The 22,105-nt window shown below is 42.6% G+C and overlaps 1 protein-coding gene and 1 pseudogene across 4 annotated transcripts in view; one reads left to right on the forward strand and one right to left on the reverse strand.

The window, feature by feature from the left end:
• Acyp2 (acylphosphatase 2) overlaps positions 1-22,105 on the forward strand; it is a 192,474-nt gene that overhangs the window by 116,050 nt on the left and 54,319 nt on the right. The window lies entirely within an intron of this gene.
• LOC126489534 (astrocytic phosphoprotein PEA-15-like) lies at positions 2,711-16,330 on the reverse strand (annotated as a pseudogene).

A 22,105-nucleotide genomic window follows, 5' to 3' on the forward strand; every position in this document is an offset into this window, starting at 1 on the left:
TATGTAGTACTCTATTTTCCTTATCCATTCTTTGGTCGAAGGCATTTAGGTTGTTTCCAGGTTTTGGCTATGATAAACAAAGCTGCTATGAACATAGTTGAGCACATGTCCTTGTGGCACGATTAAGCATCCTTTGGATATATACCCAAAAGTGGTATTACTGGGTCTTGAGGAAGGTTGTTTCCATTTTCTGAGAAATGGCCACACTGACATCCAAAGGGGCTGACCAGCTTGCATTCCCACCAGCAATGCAGGAGTGTTTTCTTTACCCCACAACCTCTCCAGCATATGTTGTCATCAGTGTTTTTGATTTTGGCCATTCTTACAGGTATAAGATGGAATCTCAGAGTTGTTTTGATTTGCATTTCTCTGATGGCTTAGGATGTTGAACATTTCCTTAAGTGTCTTTCAGCCATTTAGATTAATCTGTTAAGAGTTCTCTGTTTAGGTCTGTACTTCATTTTTTATTGGATTATTTGTTCTTTTGATGACCAGTTTCTTGAGTTCTTTGTATATTTCCGTAGTTTGTTAGGCCATGGCCATATGCCCAAACAGTGTCTCTGGACAAGGATGATATTTGGGGGTCAGCCTTTGATTCCACTCCCTGGGAGCGGGGGGTCAGTCCTTATATGGAAGTGCCGGGTGAACTGGGTCAGAAAAAGTGTGCCTCCCTATTCACTGGTACAGACAAACAAACAGCAGAGAGGAAGAGGGGTCTCAGCACTTACCCAGGGTGTGACCAAGAACATATACAACACATTGGGGCTAATTCACCATCAAACACCAAGAAGTGGGCGTCTCAGCACACTGCAGATGAGAGAAGGAGGCAGAGCAGGATGGGCAGACCAAGGTGAAAGCGGTGACAGCAGAAACAGGCTAAAGACCCCAAGCAGGATAGCAGCAACAAGAAAAATGACCCTGATGCCTATGCCAGGGCCACACCCTGTTTGGACGCCAGATGTTGCTTTGTCCCACCCAGCTGCCCCTTGGGGAATGGGGTGCGTAGACGCCTAGTCAGGAGCCAGGCTGAATGCAACAAGCTCAGTTTCTTCAAAAAGGCGAAAGCCTTATATACCTTCCCCCCACCTGGGGCAGGGGAAGCTGCAGCGCTGGTACCAGGTCGTCTTTTGTGGTGGCTGGAGCCTGGTTTAGGTCATCTTGTCTCATGGCTCGGCAATTTTTGCTGGCCTTGGCAGACCTAGGTTGACTCAGGCGGAAGCAGGCTCAGATAGCTGGTTTAGTCTAGTTTAGGCCAGAGAGGGCCTGTTGCTCCCCAGGCCGTTTGTGCCTGGTTAAATATCATCACCCCACAGTACTTTGCTTTGTTTTTTTTGTTTGTTGTGGTTTGTTTTTCATAGTCAGGCGCCTTTATTCCAGGGTTAGAGCAAGGCTGTGCAGGCTGCAGATAGTGGAGCCCAGGCAGGGCCGACCTGACAGCAGGTCGCGGTAGCAGTGTGGTCAGTCTCCCAGGCAGGTTAGCCTGTTTAAAGTCTGGGGGTTTTGCCGTATGGAGAAACTGCTGAAAAGCACACCCTCTCTTCCCCGGCCTCTCCCATGAGGAAAGCTCCATCTTGCTCCGGCTCCCCTATACCATCCCAGATGGAAAGATGGTTTGTGCTTATTTCTTTCCCCCCAGCTGTACAAGAGCTCTTTTCTTAAAGGAGAAGCCAGGCAGGACTAGGCAGACTTAGAAAGGACCTTTAAGGCAAAACTGGAGTCTTGGAGGTGTGTATGCTAAAGCAGAGGGGATGAGCAGATTGGGCTAGGGGTTGATGGGGTACTAGCCTGCCTGGCTTCTCTCTTTTGACACTGGTCCTCCCCTCCCTGTGAGGCTTTGCTTCCACATCCTAGAAGCTCCTACCTTCGACTTTCTCTAAATAGTCTCTGAGCTTGCATGTAAATTTAATGTTTATTGTGATTTGGTTTTAATGCTTTTTTCTCTGTTTGGGCTATGTAACAGTCTGGCTCAGCCACTCCCTTCACTGTGGCAATCCCCTCCCACTCCTGCCCCGACCAAGGCAATAAGTTAATGCTAAAAAACTCAAAAAAGGGCGCAGACCTGGCAGTGCAGGTTTAATATACGTGTATGTAGAACACACACATCAGCATGGTCAAGATGGGGAAGAAGCCTGGGCTCGCCCACTGTACCCCAAGGACTTGGCTGTGAAGCATCCCCAAACCCAAATGAGAAAGGTTACCAGTCCCTTCCTGGACTGAATTGTGGTGGTAAACAGTGCAAAAGGAAACCACTGTCATTAACTTCTTTTTTGATTGGGGTATTCAAAACTGTAAAATGGGAAGGTTGCCTACAGTATCCATTCTGGAACCCTGTAGGCATGGGCAGGTTGAAGTTAAAACCTCCCTAGGCTCGGGGTCAGTATATTCAATAGTCTGTGTTTGGGACAGAGGAGTAGAAAGTGAGCCTGTCTGCCTGCCCCATCGCAGGCTCAGTAGTGCATGGTCCCCGCATAGTCTCTCCAGAGCAGAAGCTGAGGACAGCGAAGACTGGGATCTCCATGGGGTTTGGTCTGTGGGACCAAGAAAGGATCTAGTGGCCTTCTCATTAAGATTTCTGATTCAAACCCATCCCAGGTCCATGACAAGGGCTCTACTGCCACACAGGCCTTTAGCCTGAGGAATAGCTGGAAACTGGAGGCTAGCCAGCCCAGCCCAGCCATACAAACACTGAACTCTGGCTCTTCTTTGGCCTTCCAGGTGGAGGCTGAGTAGCCTCTTTACCGTCCTTTCCCGCTGCTTCATTCTCTTTAGCTCTAACCATCCCTCCCATTGTCACCTGAGCTCCTCAGTGTAGGAAAATACAAGTCCTTTCTGCTTCCATACTTTAAAGATGTGAGGAAAGAGAGGAGGAAAGGGGAGGGGGAGGAGTGTGCCAATCACATAGCCCCCACTTCTCCCCCACCTCCCTTGACTCCAGCCCCTTCACGAGGAGGAGGAACTAGGTGAGCCAGAGGACAGCTAGACAGAGCTCATGCACAGAAACACACAGTCACATAGTAAGGGGGTTAGGACGAAGTTAGTAAGTAGGTACCAGGCAGGGTGTTGCACTAGCCCTCCCATTGAAGATGGTGAAGGATATGATGCAGATCCAACCTTCTTCCTCTTCCCCTTGCTCAGGTGGGAGAGCCAATTTGATGAAGTCTTTCTCAGAGAGCTGCCCGTTAATGTCTTTGTACTTTTTGGCACTGAGGATACCGGTTAGCTTGGTCTCCAGCTCATCATCCTCCGAGATCTTCAGCACACGGGTTCTGTAGTCAGCCACCATAGTGAGTAGGTCAGGACAGCGGCATATCTCAGAGATGTGCTCCATGAAGGAGAGGTTGTCTTTGTTCAGCTTTTGTGTGGCTCTCCGGGAAGTTACGCCACACTGCAGGTGGTGATCTCTTCACTCTCCTCCTGAAGTGTCCTTCTTGCAGGATGACTTGAGCTGTTCCAGATCTTCAAGGGTGATGTTTTTCGTCAGATCCTGAAGGAGAGTCCCATACTCTGTCTGCTATGATGCCCCAGAGCCAAGAGCCCAGGGTGTGGGTATTCTGGTCCATGGCTCCTAAGCCCAGCCTACATTTGAACAATACTATCTCATTTAATCCCAGCCTAAACTGGCTGATCTATAGTCATTGTAGAGACATGTGACCATGAGGATAATGGTTGTTATTGAAACATTGTATGCAATGTTATTATAATGACATTAACAATGTAATATTGTTATTGTTTTGTTATACAGGATCACTGTGGCAAAAAGTTATTACCCTAAGAAACATGTATATATTCTTTAAGAAAGAAAGCACTGCAAAATTAATTGAAAAATACTAGAATGCAACACTAGTTGAGAGTTTCTCTTGGCTGGTAATAGCTACAAATGTTATAGAGTAAAATGCCTGGACCAAGGCATGTTTTCCTTGTTTTTATTTGCTTGTTGTTTTTGTTTGTTTGTTAGCTAATCTCATCCTTCAGGACAAGTCTTTATCAAATGGCCTTCCCCCGTATCAGGCAGTCATTACATCTGTGCCGAGCACCTGCTGTCTACCGGGCCTTGCAGTGTGGCATTACCCCATGTTTTGCTGCACTGAGAAACAGGGTCAGGAGAAGGAAGTCACAGGTTCAAGTTTCATAGCTAGGGAAGGGCAGCCTTAGGATCTGACAAGATGTGTTTCGATAAAAAGATCGCCCCATTATTATAATTACATTCTTCATGGTCAGCATGGTAGAACTAAGGGGAAATGGAGTTTATAAAGTAATGCATGCAGATTTGAGAATGTGATCCCTGCTCACTTCCCACATGATCCAGATGACACCAAGAATCTCCTCAGCATCTACAACTCTCTGTGTGCTTAGTAAAACCCCTAGCTCCTTCTCTAGTCTTGAAGGCTCTCCCCCAATTCTCGCTGACTCCCAGGGCTTACTCTCTAGTGTTCCCTCCCAGTGCCCTAGCAAGCTACCTTAGTTTGGGCTGTGATGCAGGCATGCAGCCCACCCTTTCTGGTCTTTACAATTTAGTTTTGCTAAGAATCTCCTCATATATGATCTTCCACACTTTGCCCCTGGGGCCAGTGTCCTTGCCTCTTCAGATTTCTCTTTCGCTTCCCATAGTAGGTTCCTTTGAACCCACATTCAGGAGCAACATCCCCAGCTGGGTATCAGTATGTGTCTGCATCCACTGTCTGTATCCCATTAACTGCACAAATAGTGAGACTCTTGGGAAAGAGTGTGAGCTGGAATTAGTCCATTAGTCTGACAGTCTCCACAGAGCTCAATTTTCATTTTAAAACTGAATTGCACTGAATTCCCAACATTGACTATTGTGTTCAATTAACCTTAAATGGTGAGAAGTAAAGCCGGCTAATGTAAGCAAGTGCTGCTCTGTGTTCAGATTGGAGATGGTCCTTGCTTTTACATAACTAAGAGAAAAACCTTCTTTAGAGTGTGCTGGCTTCCCACCTCTTTTCTAAAAATGGGTTTTCACAAAAATTACCAAATCAGTCTGGATGTCAGCTTTTTCTGTAGCTGTTTCCAGACCACGTCCCCCATGAGCTATTCAGAACGAATGTCAGGAGTTTGAGAACTGGGTTTGTTTGTAAGACCGGAATTTAGACACTAGCACAGTTTTAGATAGTCTACAACACACTGTCCTGTAGCACCGAGAAGTAGCTGGAGATTGCTCTCCGCCTCTGGACACGCCAGGCCTGGGGCTCACATCATGGCATTTGCTACTGAAATTTTAATTCCTGCCCGGATTATTTTTAATGGGAAAAAGCTGAATACCAATTGACCAAAAAAAAAAAAACCTTAAATTATATCTCATATCTAATATAATTTTAATTTATTCATCTTTAACTTCTGGAACAGTTTGCCTAGTAATTGGCAGGCATTAGTTTCTTACCTAAGGTACTACTTTAATGGATTTTTGAGAACTCATTTGTCTCACATTCCATGAGCATAGAAGCCTGGGTTTTCTGATTGTGTAAACATTATCCTGTTTACTAAACAAAGCATTGCATTTGGGGATACTTGAATATATAAACAATAATAATAATAATAAGAAAAACAGAACGTGAAAGATGAGGCGGTTCCTGCATGTGAAATGCATTTGGAAGGTGTGTTGTAAGATTCCATTGCAGGGAAGCCCGTTAGTTGGGTCAATACTAAGACTGTAGACAGAGTAATTTCTCTTATGTGAAACTTGACCAGACTTGTGAACTACTAACCTTACATTCCTTACATGTCAAATGAAAAGTGTGCGACTTCCCTCTCTTTTAAAAGTGTGGTTATGCCTGGTAGTGGTGGCCACACCTTTAATCCCAGCCCTCAGGAGGCAGAAGCAGGCAGATCTCTGCGAGTTCGAGACCATCCTGATCTACAGAGTGGGTTCCAGAACAGCCAGCGTTACACAGAAAAACCGTGAAAGGATAGAACTCCTGTTGACCTCCACACCTGCCTCATGAAAGGTACATGCACACATCTGTGTACACACACACACACAGACACGTAGTGCATACACATTAAATACATAAAATGCAATAAAATAAAGTAATTTCAGAAGTGTTGGTAGGAATCAGATGCAAATGGTTAATGTGAGTGACCATGGTGGGAAAGAAAGGTCATTCTGATAGCCACTCTTGCAGAGTGACTGGAAGTCGACAGGCCTCACATCCTAAACATTTAAAAGATGGTCCAGAGACTATAGAGATAGTTCTGTGGTTAAGAACACTTGCTCTTAACCTGGGTTCTGGTTCCCCGCACCCCATTATAAGATCACAACTGCCTGTGGCTCCAGTTGCAGGGGATCTGATGCCCTCATCTGTTCCCCACAGGCAATAGGAAGACAGATACACATGTGTACGTACATACATACAGGTACGTACATACATACATACATACATACATACATACATACATACATAGAAACAAACCTTTAAAGCTGGCATGGCAGAAACCACCAGCCTGGCATAGCCATGGTTAACTGGCCCTGGTGGCACACAGGTTTCTGCTGTGCAGGTGGTAGCTCAGTATCTGCAGTGTGCTCAACACCCTATTTTCGTGACTGAGACACAAAATGACAATATCCTGAGCTTGGCCTTCAAGCAAATCGTCATCTGGCCATGGACCCATAGGCTCCATACAGGCTAGACCGAGTGTGGTTGGAGGCAGAGAAAGTGTTGCTCCTACCAGGCGAGAATAGGACCACTGCCACAGTTCCTTAGCCAAATTTGTAGCAAGCTTTATTAAATACTGGCCAGGACAATGGACCCTAACCAGGTCCATAACAGAGAATGACCACAAATTATGTTAGTTCTGTGCTTATAAAGGTAAAAACCACAAGGCTATGCACTTCCCACCTATGTCCAATCAGGGGCAAGCATACATCCTGATGTGCCTACTACCAACTACAGATTTGTCCAATCGGGGGCAAGCATACATCCTGTGCAGTGGGGACCGCCAGCCTGTGCACAGAAGTGAGACAGGCGGCTGATTCCCTTACAGGAACAACAGCCCCAGCATCCAGTGAAGTCCTCTGTCTTCAAGTAGGGTTTACAGGTCAGGGTCATTTTTGTTTTATAGATCTCTTAAGCACAGTGATTAAAACTTAAAGCATAACTTTAACCCTCTTTTAAACTTTTTAAGGCACTCAGATTAAAAACAGAAACAAGAAAAAAAAAACAAAAGCTGTTTTAAAATGTTTGTTGAGCTTACTGCTCTTCCAGAGGACCTGCTTGGTGACCAGCATCCACATGGTGGTTCACAACTGTCTGTAACTCCAGTTCCAGGGAGTCCAGTGAATCAAATGCCCTATTCTGACCTACACTGTCACGGCACACAAATGGGGCACACATATACATAGATCAGTATTTTTAAATGTTGCAAAATATTTAAAACAACAAAATCCCATAACTTTTTAAAGAATAATAAATGAGTAACAAGATCAGCATATTCCTTAGAGTTTGTCATGTTTGATTTTTTAATATGATCTTTTCACATTTCATGAACATTATTGTCACAACATATTTCTTTTTGTTCTAGTTTTGCCATGTTAACTCTTTGACCATGATTTTTAACTTCATATTTTGTATTAAGTTTCTTTACTTGCTAGTGATACTTATCTTTGGTAGGGTGTTTTGTGTGTTGAGTCAGAGTCTCATGTAGCCTAGATGCCTCTAACTTGCTATGAATAACCTTGACCAGTAGTCTAGGATGACCTCTAACCTGCTATGGATAACCTTGGCCTTCTGGTTCTTTCTCACACACACATACACACACTCACCCGGAGTGCTGGGATTACACACAGGCCACCACATCCAGTTTATGCAGTATAGGATCACACCCAGGGTTTAGTGCACATTGAGCCCCATCCCATGTTGTCTGACAGGCTTTACAGGGAATGTATAGGTCATACAGTATTCATATTGAAGAGAGAACTTCTTGCAACTAGTAGTGATCAGTTTTTACTCCAGAATGCCTTAATAATTGCTGACTTAACTTCTCTCCTGAACAAATTATAAGCTTTCATTTTTCTTGTGCAAATGGAGTGTGTGGAATTGGAAAGAAGACATTCTGAAAGAAGCCAAGTAATCAGAGGCACTAATCTAGGCCAATCCAATATCGAATTAAATCCCCTGCTGGATCTGGTTAAAGTCACTTTTGGTGCCCACCGTCAGCTAAAGATTTAGAGAGCACATAGGCCGGGTTGTGGGAAGATGAAATCTTTGTAAGCGTGCTGGTCGTCCTTGTTTTTCTTTGCTACAGAAATCCCAGCATGGCACGTGTGTGGTCGAAGTCCTTGTTGTGTTACTATAAATTCATAGCATGTATGAGCTCCTTTGAATCCTGAGTCCCACATTCAGGATTCAAAACTTCAAGATAAGTCTGAACCCATCTTTGAAGAGGTTGAGCATTGGTAGTTTTGTGCGTTTGGGAGGACTTGGCTTCTTCTGGTAGACAGCCCCTTGTTATTTCTGGCCGGCTTGAAAGGGCAGTTCTGGCCAGCTTGAAAGGGCAGAGTTGGGAAGGACAAAGGATTTACAGTACTGAACTTTCAATAATGTGTTGATGTCGGGAAAGAGTCAAGCCACTGCTGATAAGAAACAAGTGCTAATTTTAAGCAGCAGTGAATATGCTGTCTGTGCAGGCTGCTGGGCAGGACAGCAGAGTGATTCATGGGCAGATTGGTTCTAGTAACTAATCCCTAAGTGAAACCAAAGAGAGAAGGAAATACTGGAGGAGGTGACAGAGGTCAGCCCAGGAATGGGACACAGAGTCCTTTACAATTCAATGACCTGCCCCAGGTTTGGAGTGGGCAGTGGCTACTTCCCCCTCAAGTCCCCATCCCCCCCAACCCCCATACTGTGAGTCAATATTTAACAGTGCCCTTGAGAGCAGCATGGGTCAGAATTACTTCTGAATCAGGGCTTGAGATGTAGTTAGTATTGAGAATCATGAGCCATTCCTGGCATCCAGCTGAGCCCAGAACATCCATTTTGATGCTTAGAGATTGTGTGTGTGTGTGTGTGTGTGTGTGTGTGTGTGTGCGTGCGTGCGTTCTGGTTTAAAAATTTTGTCAAGTTTGGCTGGTATACTGAAAAAAACTGTTTGAGTTTGTAGAATTGTTTGACAGTTTGATGTTTTATCATATTTATTTTTATGTTGTGCACATTTTCTGGAAAATTCTGCAAATGTCTACTGTTGAGTTTAATTTGAAAGTTGAGTACTTGCTTCAGGCTTTAAGTTGGGAAATTAGTGTTGGACTATATATAACTTTAAATCCTGTGCATTGAGAGTACCTTTTTTCTGTTTTTCTTTTCTTTTCTTTTCCTCTCTGTCTCTCTTTGTCTCGACAAGTTTCTCTATGTAACAGTCCTGGCAGTCCTGGAACTTGCTCTGTAGACCAAGCTGGCCTTGAATTCACAGAGATCCACCTGCCTCTGCCTCCCAAGTGCTGGAATCAATGGTGTGCGCCACCGCTGCCCAGTCTGCACAGACCTATTCTTCCAAGGGCAGTTAGCTAGGCAGGTGTTCAGCTCTTCGTGGGAATCTGCAGCTTGGGCACTTTATCTCTCACTTTTTTACTCCAGTCCTGGAATACACGTTAATTCTGACCTCCTTGCTTCCAGTAAAGCCACATACATAATATTCAGTGATAAAGCCTTAAAATGTCAGAGGGAAGCAGTATATCTAAGGCTTTATCAATAAATAAGTATTTATTGTTCTCTGTGTGAATAAGGGTAGAGACATTGCATAGAATAGAATCATGAAAGTGACTATTGTTAGCATTAGTCTTCACACATATTCATATTTTTAAAATGTATCCATTCATATTTGGTAAGTATTCCATGTTGTAATATGAGCGGCGGGCTATGTTCCTGGCACCCGGCCACCCGCATGGCTAGCTTTATACCCGAAATAATTACACGGAAACTGTATTCTTTTAAACACTGCTTGGCCCATTAGTTTTAACCTCTTATTGGCTAGCTCTTACATATTGATCTAACCCATTTCTAATATTTTGTGTAGCACCACAAGCTGGTGGCTTACCAGGGAGGATCTTAACCTGCGTCTGTGTCCAGTGGGAGAATCATGGCGACTGCCTGACTCAGCTTCTTTCTCCCAGCATTCTGTTCTGTCTACTCCGCCTACCTAATTTTCTGTCCTATCAAAGGCAGTTTCTTTATTAATTAACCAATGAAAGCAGCAGATAAGATACAAGACCTACCTCCATCAATTCCATGATATGTTAAGGTCTGTAGGTCTCTTCTTTTTGGTTCAATCTCTTAGCCACAGGCTTAAAACTTCCAGGATCGAGACTCAAAATAACCATGTAGGAATGGAACAGGCCAGTACTAAATATAATAATAATAATAATAATCCCTATGTAATATATAGTATATTATATATGCAGCATGAATAATAAAAACTCAGAGACAGATATTGGGTTTAACCTGAAGACCAGAAAAGCAAAGCATCCAGCCACTGGCTCTTACCTCAACCTCAGTTCGAAATGGCGATTCTGCCTCCAGGAATCTCAGAATGAGACTGTCTCAGAGCTCTTTCCTCCCATTTTATATTCCTCTCTGGGGCTGGGATTAAAGGTGTGCACCACTGGCATTACAGGCATGCACCGCCCAGTTTCTATGGCAACTAGTATGGCTACTGGGATTAAAGGTGTGTGTTACTGCTGCCTGGTCTGTAAAGCTGACAGTGGGGCTCTTTTACTCTCTGATCTTCAAGCAAACTTAATTTATTAAAATACACACGAAATGCCACTATATAAATATATATATATTATAGTTTCTTTGATTTTGCATGACTTTCAAATTTTACTCTTTGAAAATGAAGCCGTTAGCTGTCCTTCTAGATAGGCCAAGATGACAGACTGTCTATGAAAGTAGCATCTTTTAACGACAAAGCAGTATGAACAGGTTCAGAGAGTTGACTATAGCCTACTTCTTTTTGAAAGAAAAAATAGCTAAAGCAACAAATTGCCTTCTTTCTTTAGGAAATAATCCCATTTACTATAGCCTCATTACAAAGAATAGAGCTGCATCTTTGAAGCAGATCTGGAAGAAACAGACATGCGGAGTCAGGAGATCTCCGTCACTGAGCTGAGTGGCAGGAATGTGGCCTATGAAAAAGGGTAGACAGAGCCATGGTAATGGCAGCACCCAGCATTTATTGACTACTGTCTGTTTAACATGGCGTTGCAGATTACGTGTTTGTGTATGAGGAGAGGTCTGCCATTACCCTCATTTTGAAGATAGAAAGTCAAAGTGTATAAAATGTGTACAAAGTCATACATACATGTGCTCGCTTTCAGACTTGGGACCTGTATGTAGAAGCCACCCTTAACCAAGATGCTATGCTGCCTTTAAGAATTTAAAAATAGATTCATAATTCAGTTAGAGTAGCTAGTGTCAGCAAGTTTTGAGTCTTAAGTCCTAAATTGTTTAGGAAGTGGCCCAAACATTCAAGTAGTTCTAAAACTGAAAGAAAGAATAAATAAATAACAGTAAGAAGAACAGATCCCTTCCAACAGGCGCTGAGTCCTGCGCACTGCTGTGTCTCCCATGGACTGATAAGCCTAGCAACTGTGACGCTAGCCCAAACTCAGTAAGTGGAAACTGAGGTGCAGGCAAGGACACCTGTCACCGCAGACTGGAATAAAATCCGAGGAACTGTAGTTCAGGGCAGGGGCGGGGTGCTCCTGATAAGGGGTTTATGCTATCTCTCTGACTTTGTCTGGCTCCAGTCAGAGGCACAGCTGTGAGTCAGGGTTAATTTAATAGAGTCCGCTCAGGAGAAGCAAGGGCAGTAGGCCAGGTAGGCCATTAGAGAGTGGCCCAACTGGGTTACAGTTCCAGACAAAAGAGTAATTTTACTAAGGTTGTTTTTCACCATGACAGCTTCTGCTTCTGCAGGACATCGCATCAAGGAGCAGTGACATTAGATGTCCAAGGGCTATAGAGCAGAAAGATAAATTTTCATAAACAATACTTTTTTTAATTTATTAAAGATTTCTGTCTCTTCCCCACCGCTGCCTCCCCTTTCCCTCCACCTCCCCCAATCAGGTCCCCCTCACTTGTCAGCCCAAAGAGCAATCAGGGTTCCCTGCCCTGTGGGAAGTTCAAGGACCACTCTCCTCCATCCAAGTCTCGTAAGGTGAGCATCCAAACTGCCTAGGCTCCCACAAAGTCAATAAGTGCAGTAGGATCAAAAACCCATTGCCATTGTTCTTGAGGTCTCAGTAGCCCTCATTGTCCACTATGTTCAGCGAGACCGGTTTTAACCCAGGCTTTTTCAGACCCAGGCCAGCTGGCCTTGGTGAGTTCCCGATAGAACATCCCCATTGTCTCAGTGTGTGGGTGCACCCCTCGCGGTCCTGAGTTCCTTGCTCGTGCTCACTCTCCTTCTGCTCCTGATTTGGACCTTGAGATTTCAGTCCGGTGCTCCAATGTGGGTCTCTGTCTCTGTCTCCTTTCATCGCCTGATGAAGGTTAATATTCAGGAGGATGCCTATATGTTTTTCTTTGGGTTCTCCTTCTTATTTAGCTTCTCTAAGAACCCGAATTATATGCTCAATGTCCTTTATTTATGGCTAGAAACCAAATATGAGTGAGTACATCCCATGTTCCTCTTTTTGGGTCTGGCTTACCTCACTCAGGATAGTGTTTTCTATTTCTATCCATTTGCCTGCAAACTTCAAGAAGTCCTTGTTTTTTTACTGCTGAGTAGTACTCTAATATGTATATATTCCATACTTTCTTCATCCATTCTTCAATTGAAGGGCATCTAGGTTGTTTCCAGGTTCTGGCTATTACAAACAATGCTGCTATGAACATAGTAGAGCATATATTTTTGTTGTATGATAAGGCCTCTCTTGGGTATATTCCCAAAGTGGTATTGCTGGGTCCAGGGGTAGGTTGATCCCGAATTTTCTGAGAAACCGCCACACTGCTTTCCAGAGTGGTTGCACAAGTTTGCATTCCCACCAGCAATGGATGAGTGTACCCCTTCCTCCACAACCTCTCCAGCAAAGGTTATCATTGGTGTTTTTGATTTTAGCCATTCTGACAGGTGTAAGATGGTATCTTAAAGTTGTCTTGATTTGCATTTCCCTGATCGCTAAGGAAGTTGAGCATGATGTTAGGTGTCTTTTGGCCATGTGAACTTCTTCTGTTGAGAGATCTCTGTTCAGCTCGGTGCCCCATTTTATAATTGGGTTGATTAGCATTTTAGAGTCTAGTTTCTTAAGTTCTTTATATATTTTGGAGATCAGACCTTTGTCAGTTGCGGGGTTGGTGAAGATCTTCTCCCAGTCAGTGGGTTGCCTTTTTGTCTTAGCGACAGTGTCCTTTGCTTTACAGAAGCTTCTCAGTCTCATGAGGTCCCATTTATTCAATGCAGCCCTTACTGTCTGTACTGCTGAGGTTATAAGTAGGAAGTGATCTCCTGTGCCCACTTGTTATAGAGTACTTCCCACTTTCTCTTCTATCAGGTTCAGTGTGTTCAGACTGATATTGAGGTCTTTGATCCACTTGGACTTGAGTTTTGTGCATGGTGACAGACATGGATCTATTTTCATTCTTCTACAGATTGACATCCAGTTTTGCCAGCACAATTTGTTGAAGATGCTCTCTTTTTTCCATTGTAATAAACAATACTTTGATAGGCTTGTAATACATATATGTTATGGCCCAGTTTAAGTTAATATTACCTTATTTTATAAACTATATGTAAGCTTATATTTAAATTTATTTTTGAAACTATATAAATTTACTGACTATAGATTTTATATGTAGATGTGGAACAATAAAACAGGTTTAATGCCTGAATGGATATGTCCTTGTACATTTTGTTCTTCCTTCTAACCCTGTTTTCTGAGAATCTCAAGCAAGACTACTAGCTTTGCTTCTGCTACAGATAACCTCCCCTTCTTAATTCTGTGCTCCAAAGCTCATCCATTGTAGTGAGTTTCATGCCTCCCAGGAATGACCCAGAGGTCTCAGTTGGGTAGCTCTTTGAAGACAATTACTTTAAAACCCAACAAAATCATGTCTATGGCTACTGTAAAGAGAGTAAGGCAACTGGGGCTCCTCTCTGGGAGGCCCATACCCAGACTGATGGCATACCTTACCCTTCCTGGGTGCCTCTGTTTCTCTTAGCCCTTCTTCCTAAGATCCATGCTAAAGGGTCTTTAATAAACTCCAACTTTTCTTCACAATACTGATGAGTCTTCAGGTTCTTTTCTGCACTGAAGCCGCAACTCCTAGGTTGCCTGAATCAAGGTCTTTAACATTAAGGGAATTCCCTTAAGCTGCTGAAGGTGACGGTGTCCATCTGCCTCTGTGACCTCTTTATTTGACCCATATGTTATTAGTAACCATATTGAGTGATTTATTATAGGTTTTCTAAGTATCTCTTGGTATTGGTTTTCAGTCTAATTCTCTTTGCAATCAGAGATTTTATTTTGCGAGGGCTTGAGAGCTAGAGAGATGCCTGAGTAGTTAGAGTATTTGCTGCCCCTGCAGATGACTGGGTTTTGTTCCCAGCGCCCACATGGCAGTTTACAATCATCTGTAACTCCAGCTCCAGGGAATCCTGTAGGAAACAGAGGAAGTCCTGAAATTCTGAGTGACTATGTTGTTGATATGGACATAACCTTGTCAAGAAGGAAACAACCAAGCCCCTCCCCACCCCTTGCCCCACCAGAGACTCAGAGGGAACTAGCAAAGTTCTCCCTCCCCTTCCCCACTCCTCACCCCCGCCCCAGGCTCAGGGAAATGACAGCCTTCCTCTGGTCCACCAGAGCTTTCTCTGCCAGATGTTTGCTGACTTAGGACTGCTCCCTTACAGAAAGTTAACACAGCCTCCTTGATCCAGCTGTGCACATAAACCCTGCCTCCCTACTATCTCTACACAACACTTGCACTTCATTTGTGTGCAGTAACCCTCTTCACAAATGATTATTTTTTTTTAAATGATCTATGCCTATTCAAAGTCAATGTATGCTTCCTGCAACTTTAGAGTATGGAACATATGACTATTGGATCACATGTCCAAATCTTATTCACCCTATAAACCATTTTGTCTGATATACCTGAAAGATACTATGTTCCAGGTTCTCACAACGATGCTTACTTCTGTTCTCTTTCATCAATATCATTTAATAGGTAACTTTAGATCATGTGATTAGGTACATTAAATTGTGGAATTATTATTGTTTACTATTGAGCTCAACTTTTTAAATTTAATTTTATTTATTATTAGCATGTGGGGGTTGCGCAGAAGCTCAAGTGAGTATGATACGTGCATGAATGTGGGCATGCCTGTGCTGAAGCACACATGTGGTCAGAGGACAGCTATGGAGCCTGTTCTGTCCTCCCATGGTGGCATCTAGAGATTCTTTCCTCCCATGGTGTCTAGAGATTCTCTCCTCCCATGGCGTCTAGAGATTCTCTCCTCCCATGGTGTCTAGAGATTGAACCTCATCAGGCTTTCATGGCAAATACCCTCATCTGCTAAGTTTTCTTGCTGGCCCAGAACTCAGTGTTTATAATTTTTAAATATGCCTATTTCTAATTATGTTTTCCCTTATTGTCACCTTTGTTTGCTATACAAAAAAGCCTTATATGATACTGACATATTTTCATCTAATACTTATATATACTTAAAATCTCCTAAAATTATAGAAATTATAATACTCATCAAACTCAGTTATCCACATATGGTCTTTTCACTGTTCTTTATTCCTTCGTGTGTCTTAGCTGCTTCAACTTGGGAGTGGAGTATTCTCCTTAGAATAGCGTATTGATAAAACTCCTCTACATAACATGAAAATACTCCCCCATTCTTCTTCTAAGGGGTAAGTTCACAGGTTGAAAATTTGGAGCACGTGTGTGTGTGTATTAACAACTTTAAACACATCCTTCCATTTTCCTTTGGCTTCTCTAACTCTGTTTGCATGTTAAATATGTTAAACAATTTTGTTAGAATATTGTGAGTACTTAAAGCACAGACGCTAAAATAACAGTACCTGGGTTCTTACAATCTGGCCTATTTCTTTTGTGGCTTATGGATGGGACTGTTATTTGTGTGTATGTATTTAGGGACTCATATGACTTTGTTATTTATTATGGGCAAAAAGAAAACCCTCTCTGATCTCCAAAAACATCTTTGTAAATTCCCTTTCTGAAATTATAAATTCGCCTCTAGTGCCTAGATCTATACACGACATTGCGACATTCCCTCAGAGGGAATCTGCTAGCAAAGCTTCCTGACAAACATTTGCCGAGAATGTTCCTGACCTCACCTCAGTGGCGGTCATGGTCCTCTGTAGGGTTTCCAGAGGTCAGCTGCCTTGCTGATCTTCATGGGTTATGCATCTTTTTCAGGAATGTCTCAAAGGGGTCCTACTTGAAAGAAGTGATACCACACTGTGACTCTCAGCTGCTTAAAAGAGAACAAGAATGGTCTCTGTCTTGTTCTTTTATCCAGCTTCAAACAAACGCGCTGTTTAAAAACAGAAATGGAGCTGATGAAGTCATCAACCGCAGGCCTCGCCCACTGCCACCCACTTATCTTCTAGTCTAGAATAAATCTCATGACAAACACTTCCTAGAAATGTTAGAAGACCATCTACCCACACCCGCAACCCCCACTTACCACCTCTGAAACCGGATTGTTGGAGTCTGATGTGAGTTAGTGGAGTATGTTCAAGGGTGTTCTGTGTTTCCCTGCTACAAATACTGAGCTTATAATGGCTAAGAGGGGGCTGTCTAAGCCGTCAACGTTATAAAGGACAGGACATCACCACAACCAAACTAATACTTAATATAAGTCTTACTTTACCACCCATGGTGACATGGGCAAGTCAATCAAAAAGCCAAAGTGCTATTTTCATAATAGAATAAAGAAGAATTGGTATATATGTATTTCTAAGTGCCATGTTTTCTGTGAATTTATTTTTAATTTCTCCTGTGAAATACTTTTTAAAATTCCTAAATCTAAAATATTTAGGACAAAAATTGCATGTATGTAAATCATTTAAAAATTAGAGTAATTCCTAGAAGAAAAGTGTGACTCAGGTGGTCCAAGGACCTGGAGTTTTGTTGTGAGTAGATGAAGGAAAGTGGAATGAGCATGCTCACAGGGGTGTGATCAGTTGATGAAGGAAAGTGGAATGAGCATGCTCACAGGGGTGTGGTCAGTTGATGAAGGAAAGTGGAATGAGCATGCTCACAGGGCAGGGTGTGGCCTGGGAGGGTTGTCCCTGTGATCTTAGTGCTGCATTTTAGAAATGAAATTTAGGTCACATTCGCCCAAGTGAGAAGAGAATAATAGCTTGTCAGTTTCGAGTGGACCTAGGAACCCATCCACAAGTGTAGTTAGCCACCTTGGCAAGAAGAGGCTCAGGAAATTGTCTCCCAAGAGCAGCACGCCAGATTCTCGTACTCTGAAGAACTTGCTCGCCAGCCACTCTGAGACTGCCCTCATTATCTGACCAGGCTGTTCGTTCTCATTTCCCAACACTGAGTTCTTCCACTGTTACTGTTCTTCGGAACAAACCCATCCCCTACTTCATCATACATGCGATGAGTTAGATTTCCCGGCTGCATAGGGATACATTTGGGAAGCAACTGGCCAGAAGATAGACAGCAACAGTGACAGCGAGGTTAGAAACACTGGGGCTTCTGTTACCTAACAGTGCATTAGTTTCTCCCCGCCCCCTTACCCCCCACTCCAGCTTTGGTGGCTTAAACTGCAAAATAAGGTCACTTTATCTTCGATATGGAAGCTTCTTGATACTTCATGTTCCTCTAGGCGTTTGTGCAGGTGCTTAGGCCGAGTGAACACACCTGTTCTTGTTTGGGGAAAGAATTTTGTCCATTTTTTTTCTTCATTTTAATATAGAAGTCCTTATTTGTGGAGGGTTCGTTTTGTTTTCCATTCTTCTTTTGGCTAAATGGAGAGCAAGTGTCAGTGACACTGCCTGAGGAACCTGGTTCAGCTTTTGAGAAGGAATACCAGATTGTACTTGCTGCCAGGCCTGACCGCCTGAGTTCAATCCCCAGACCCCACGTGGTAGAAGGAGAAATGAGTCCTGCAAATTGTCCTCTGACACTGCCCACCTCCCAAATGCTTGTGATTGAGAAGTAATGAAAAAGCATTTTAACGAAGCCAATTCAATTATAAATGAATTAATATCTAATTTAGGCATATGTTGACAAACTGTAATAGATGCCAGCTGAACCGCATCCAGACTTCCATGGAATTAACAATCTTCTAATGCGATGTGTTCTCAGACTGTCCTAAAATTACTGCCTTATTTAAGGAAACGTTGACCTTAAAGGTAAATCCTCTACTAATAAAATGCGTTGGCGTTTGTACTTGGATGCTCAGGAAGCACACGTGAAAAATGACCCCCTGAGGAAGAGTCACAGCACTCTGGGCCCTCTCAGGCTACCATGTTGTTCCTCTAACATCAGCAGTAAACAGGAGCATAAGAACTAGTTCTGTGAATGTTTTCCTCCTTGTATTTCATGAGCATAGTAGTCACAATCTTTAAAAAAAAAAAAGATTGACTTTTTCAAAAAGTTGCGTGTAGATGTCTGGATCCATGCATGGGAATGCAGACAGCTATGGAGATCAGGGGTGCCAGAGCCCCTGAAACTGAGGCTACAGCTGACTGCGAGCCACTAAATTCAGGTTCTCTGCAAGACCAGTGCGCGCTTTAACCACTGAACCATCTTTCTTGCCCCCACACTCGTCTTTTGAGTAATCAAAGTTTTAGTTTTAAAGGATAAACCAGTACCAAATCTTTTCATCAAATACGTTTCAATTAAGAGTGTGAAATCACTTCACAGGGTAGTGAAAAGAAATGAGCTGTGCCCTTACCATGTGCACAATAAATGTGCATAATTATTGCATGCAGGGAAAAGGGCAGGTTGCTGTGCTCATAATATTTCGGTTAATGTCGTCAAGCCCATGCCCATCATTCTAGATATCATTTTTACAGAAGAGTAAGTTACAGTTTCGTTTTCTATGCAGCAGCAAAAAGGATGAAAACAGGCTGAGGAAATGGTTTGATGAACAAGAGCACTTGCTACACAGTCATAAGGACCTGAGTTCAAATATCCCAGGACCCATAGAAAAAGTTGGGCATAGTTGTGCACACTTGTGACCCCAGTCCTGGTGGAGGTGACATGGAGACAGGAGGATTGCTGGGGCTTGCTGGCTGCCAGCCTAACTCCAGGCTCAGTGACAGAGAATGTTAGAAATGGACACCTGCCGGCGGTGGTGGCGCACGCCTTTAATCCCAGCACTCGGGAGGCAGAGGCAGGCGATCTCTGTGAGTTCGAGGCCCGCCTGGTCTACAAGAGCTAGTTCCAGGACAGGAACCAAAAAGCTACGGAGAAACCCTGTCTCGAAAAATNAAAAAAAAAAAAAAAAAAAAAAAAAAAAAAAAAAAAAAAAGAAATGGACACCTGATGTCATGCTTTGGCCTCCACTCAGGTGTGCACTGCTACACACATACATGTGCACACACCCCCATATGCATGCATACAAAAAATAGAAAAAATAAAACCAGGCATAGTAAGTAGATTGTCCTTCCAGGGTTTAGGAGTCCTGAAAGACTGTGTCTGTCACAAGTGGGGCTGATATACTGGTGGTCCACTCATGTGCTTTGCTGTCATTATAGTTCTCAGTTTCTTCAACTAAAATGGAAAACAATATTATATTTGTCAGGATGCACATATAATTTTGATGGTTTGGTTCAAATACACATGGAACAATCTGAAGGCAGCTTCCTTCTTCAACCAGTCCCTGCATTACTAATTTGCAACCTTTTGTTTTTCCATATGAAGTTGCTGCTGACTTCCTTAAGTAGGATTTTTCCTTGTAGTACTTTCTGTATGACTGGATTCATGGATAGGTATTGTCTAAATCTGGTTTTGTCATGGAATATCTTGTTTTCTTCATCTATGGTGATTGAAAACTTTGCTGTGTAGTAGTCTGGGCTGACATACATTGTCTCTTAGTGTCTGCAAAACATCTATCCAGGACTTTCTGGTTTTTAGAGTCTCCATTGAGAAATCAGGTGTAATTTTGATAGGCCTGCCTTTACATATTACTTGTCTTTTTTCCTTTGCAGTTCTTAGTGTTCTTTCTTTATTCTGTATGTTTACTGTTTTGATTATTATGTGATGAGGGGATATTTTTTTGGCCCTGTCTATTTGGTGTTCTGTTAACTTCTTGTACCTTCATAGGATTATCCTTCTTTAGGTTGGGAAAGTTTTCTTCTATGATTTTGTTGAATATACTTTATGTGCCTTTGAGCTAGAATTCTTCTATTCCTATTATTTTTAGGTTTGGTCTTTTCATGGTGTCCCAGATTTTCTGGATGTTTTATGTTAAGAATTTGTTGGATTTAACATTTTCTTTGACTGGTGACTATATTTACTCTATTTTATCTCAGTGCCTGAGATTCTCTCTTCCATCTCTTGCATTCTGTTGGTGATGTTTGCCTCTGTAGTTCCTGTTCACTTACCCAGAGTTTCAATTTCCAAAATCCCCTCAGTTTGTGTTTTCTTTATTGCTTCTATTTCAATTTTCAAGTCTTGAACTGTTTCCTTCACTTGTTGATTTTTTCCCTTGGCTTTCTTGGCTCTCTTTAAGGTATTTGTTGATTTCTTCCAATTTGTTTGTTTATCTTTTCCTCAATTTCTTTAAGGGAATTTTTCATTGTCTCTATCATATTCATTAAGTTATTTTTAAGGTCATTCTCTTTAGCTTCATCTGTGTTGGGATGCTAAGGTCTTGCTGTTGTAGGACCACTTGGGTTCTAGTGGTACCATATTACCCTTTATGTTGTTGACTGTATTCTTACACTGGTGTTTAACCATCTGGGTTTGAGATAATTATAGGTACAGTTGTTGATTCTTGTGATATCTTTATTGGATGGGTCTTTTGTTCCATTATTATCTGTTTCCTTTGTTGTCTTTTGACCTGAATAGCCAAGGGTTCTGGTGATTGGCTGGTCATCAGGTCCAATAGGGTTGTCTCAGCTGAGGTTTATGGGGGCTTGGGTGTCTAAATACATCATATCTTCCAGTTCTTCTGGCTGGTATGAGCCTTACTTTGTGCCTAAGAGTCTGTTCTTCCTTCTCATGTGGTTTGTACCTGTGCCTTTCCTTCCATCTGTTTACAACTAGTGTAGGTGGTGCTTGTGCCTATAGGGGCTGCTGATGTTGTAGTGGATGGTTGGCCGGCCAAGGGGAGAATGATGGATCAGTGGGTTTGGGAAGCAGGGTGGGTCTTTGAGGTTACAGGGTACAGTGGGTGGTGGTGGTAGGGTGTAGCCTGCAGGTCTTCCACTTGTTGGCCTGCAGCTGGGCCTGCCCTCCCTTGTTTCCTTATAGCATCCTTATTATTTTCAACCTTTAAAGTTAAGTCTTTCTGCTTTGGTTAGGGTACAGCAATGGCATAAATAGAGCATGCTTTGTAAAACATCCCTGGTTTTCTCAAGAAAAGTTTGCTCTTGAGATCTGAGGTGCGATGCCATGCTTTTCAAATGTCAGATTCTGTGCACATGGGTCTATTTTTAGATTCGCTGTCCTATTATTCTATTCATCCACATGTCTACTCTTGTTTTAATTATTTTGTAAGTTTAGTATTTTATATTGAGTGTTAGGAATATCCCTTTCCCTTATTTTTTTGAGAAGCATTGCTTGAAATTATTGTCTTATTTTTAATGTATAATCTAGGTTTTTTTAAATTTGACTCCCACCTTTCTTCATTATTTAGTATTCTTATGGTGATTACAGTAAATACCCAGGTTACCTTAGAAAGACTGAGAGCTTTATGATGTTGAATGCTCCTAGAGGCAGGCCTTTCACTTTGTGCAAGTCTTCATGGCTTTCAGGAGTGCTTTTGAAATATTTATAAATGTAGCACACATCTTAAGTGTTTGCTCAGAGATTCCACCTTTTCTTGCTGCTGTAGAGTCTTCTCCACTTAATCTTCTAGCTCACTGTTTTATACACCTGAAGTTTACTGATGTTTGCACAGTAACTACCTTACTAAATGTTCATAATACATT

This window comes from Alexandromys fortis, unplaced genomic scaffold (genome assembly GCF_014885135.2).
Source record: "Alexandromys fortis isolate MF-2015 unplaced genomic scaffold, M_Fortis_MF-2015_v1.1 scaffold_210, whole genome shotgun sequence".
Lineage (NCBI taxonomy): Eukaryota > Metazoa > Chordata > Mammalia > Rodentia > Cricetidae > Alexandromys > Alexandromys fortis.